Below are 3244 nucleotides of genomic sequence, written 5' to 3' on the forward strand. Positions count from 1 at the left end.
CACCAGAACTGTATAAACCAAGTACTGTTATTAGCCCGCTTTGCAGATGAAGAAACTGGGGCTTACAGAGGTTAGATAAGTGGCAGAGCTGGGTTTGAACCCAGGTAGTCTGATTTCAGAGCCACCCTGAAAAGAGAGAGCCCCGGAATACTGGGGGAGAGCTGGTGGAAGGGGTAAGCATGGTGTGGACCTGGAAGGGTCAGGAACCTTTGTTTGTTGGTAGTTGGTTTAAATAAATATGTGTTTTTTTTCTGATTATAGAAATGCTCCAACCAATTACTAATAATTTATCTCTGGCTATGGTATGGGGAAAGGATTTTCACTTATTTTGCATATTTCTCTGTTACTTCTTATTTTTCCAAGTATAAATTATTCTGTAACATGTATAAATTATTATTAAAATTTAATATTAAAGTGATAACATATTCATTACAGACATCTCATTTTATTGCACTTCACAGTGTTGTTGCATTTTTTACAATTGAAGGTAAGACCCTTCACCAGCAAGAAGATTACAACTCATTGAAGGCTCAAATAATGGTTAGCATTTTTTAGCAATAAAGTATTTTTAAATGAAGGTATGTACCTTGTTTTTTTAGACATAATGCTATTGCATACGTAGTAGACTATAGTATAGTGTAAGTACAACTTTTATATGCATTGGGAAACCAAACAATTCACGACATACTTTATTGCAATATTTATTTTATTGCGGTGATCTGGAACCGAACCCACAATATCTCCAAGGTATGCCTATATAAAGCAAACTCCATAAGAGAATTTAGAAACTGATGCAATGGCTACATTGAGCTGGGTAGGTGGAAGGAAGGGGAGGGCAGTTGGATAGTCCAAATGTGGGAGAGACGGAAGATGCTCACGAAAAGTAAAGTAAACAGCCTGCCGTGGATTAATGGGTGAAAGAGACATTAGAAATCAGCTCACCAGAACCAACCTCCTCCCCTTTTACATTGGAGGAAGCAGAGAGGCTGAGTGGCTTCCCCAAGAACACACAGCAAGTTAGTGGCAAAGCTGGACCAGAGCCCTGGCCTCATGACTCCTTGGATAGTAGTAATTTTACCCTACCACAGTGCCTCAGGGATGAGAGAGAGGTCACTGCGAGATGCAGGGACCTCCTTACTTATCTCTTCACAAGGGGACATGCTTGGCTAGTCCATTCACTCAACAAACATTTGCACTTTGCCAAGCTCACCAGACAGACACTCCAGAGGCAGATATGGGTCTGGTCATCATGCAGGTGATGACACGGAGGGAAGTCAGAGAGAAAAGGCCTTACTAGATAGGCTGGTAGGTCCAGTAACTAAGGTCAGGAGCCTGGGGGTCAGTGGGTCAAGAAAGGGTCCTCCCAGCTCAGGCCTGGTGGGCAAGTGAGTATCACTCAAAAAGGGAGGGATAAAGAAGGAGGGGGCAGCATAGGCGAAGGGCCCAAGACAAGAGAGAGCAGGCAGGGTGTCTGCCCGCCCACCCCTCCCCCCGTCTGGCACGAGTGTGGGTAGCAGGGCATGCAGAACTTGAAGGCCATGTTGGGTCCCTGGCCTGTTCACCGACAAGCAGTGGGAACAGCGAGAGTTTAGGCGGGGAGGGACAGCATCGAATCAATGTCTTGGGAAGATCACTCTGGCTGCTAGGGAGGGAGTGGATGGGGAGGCAAGGAGATTGCTGGCCATCCTGCAGATGAGGAAGGCTGGGGGAGGACGGAGGAGGGTTCAGAGGGTGACCTGTTGGTGAGGGATCTGGTATAAGGAAGGAGGAAAGGCAGGTGTCCAGGATGATGCTAGGCCCCTTGGGGATATGGTACCCAATGGAAGAGGCTTAGGAGACAAGGAAGTGAAATTACTATTAGACCTGTTGAATATGAGATTAGTGGTCACTGGGGGACCCAGTTGGAAGACTCGAGCAGGCAGTTGGTTTGGGGTCTGGAGCTCATCAGAGAGAATCAGGTGGAGCCAAAGTCCCTGGGAGTCTCATCTTAGAGAGACGGCCACTGAAGCCTCAGAGAACATTGCTCCCCAGCAGAGAGGAGAGCGAAGGGAGCTGGCCCAGGACCGGGATGAGGAATGCCATCCCTGTGCCTGTTTAGTCAGCCCCATTTTAATGGGCAGACAGGGGCGGAAAAGCTGCTGCTGCTGGAGGAGCCACCCCACCTGCAGCCCAATCCCTGGGCAGCCTCTCCTGGCCAGCTCCTGATGAACCTTCAGTGTGGGGACAGTGTTGATGTGTGTCACCCAGCCCAGACATGGCCGAGGCAGGATTTCCACCCCAGTTCTTTGATGTTCAGAGACTTAAAGTTGGTCTCTGGATTGTTGGGACTGGCTAGTTGAGGCTGGGGGCCCCAGTGGATTCCACAAATTGGGTCACCGACATCCCCACTAGGGGTTCTTACCCATTCTAGAATGCCATCTCTGTCTCCTGGCCTCACTCTTGTAGTCATTCAGAAAATCTCTAGGAGCATTGGCTATGGGTCTCGCCTTGCTCTGGCACTGGAGATGCACATGGTGCTGTCACAGAGCATCCAGTGCCACAAACAGTACTTCTTTTAATAGGCATTTATTTAGTGTTTACGATATACCGGGTCTTGGGCTTTGTGCACGAATTAGAGCAAGGATGGGGAGTAAGTGCCAGGGTGAATATGATGGCCTCTGCCCTCATATTCACAGCTCTGTAAGACGGCGGGCAGCCCAGAACCAGGACTAGGAGCCTGGTGCCAGGCCAGTGTGACCTGGTGCAGAAAGTGTGTCATAGAGAGCTGAAGAGAAAAGATCTCCCCAGGTCTCACCACATCTCACAACCATGTCTGTGTTACTGTTTCTTTTTTTTTTTTTTTTTTTATGCCTACAGCACCTGGTCTTCCTAGGTGGTCTCCCATCCAAGTACTAACCAGGCCCGACTCCGCTTAGCTTCCGAGATCAGACCGGATCGGGCATGTTCAGGGTGGCATGGCCGTAGACTTACTGTTTCTTCCTGTGTGTGATTCATCACATGAAACCGTAAGGTCACACATTCTGTCTTTTTGCTCATTACATTAGTTGCTGTTTTCCACATCAATACACAGACTTTATAATGCTCGTCCGAAAGCCTGCATAATATTCCATCCACTGGATGGCCGCCATTTAAACAGCCTCCCAGTGCAGGGCTACTTGGTTGTGTTTGGTTGTTTGCTGATGTGAGCAATACACATCTTTGTGTATAAGGTTTTCCATATGTGGGATTGTTTCTCAGAAGTTGA

The 3244-nt window shown here is 47.9% G+C and overlaps 1 non-coding gene across 1 annotated transcript; it reads right to left on the bottom strand.

Annotated features, from left to right (window-relative positions):
* Nucleotides 1-2847: 2847 nt before the first annotated feature.
* Nucleotides 2848-2966, bottom strand: LOC111737871. Its single transcript, XR_002779592.1, has one exon. It is a non-coding gene; the product is annotated as a 5S ribosomal RNA (ribosomal RNA).
* Nucleotides 2967-3244: the final 278 nt, after the last annotated feature.

Source organism: Pteropus vampyrus, unplaced genomic scaffold (genome assembly GCF_000151845.1).
Source record: "Pteropus vampyrus isolate Shadow unplaced genomic scaffold, Pvam_2.0 Scaffold31, whole genome shotgun sequence".
Taxonomy (NCBI): domain Eukaryota; kingdom Metazoa; phylum Chordata; class Mammalia; order Chiroptera; family Pteropodidae; genus Pteropus; species Pteropus vampyrus.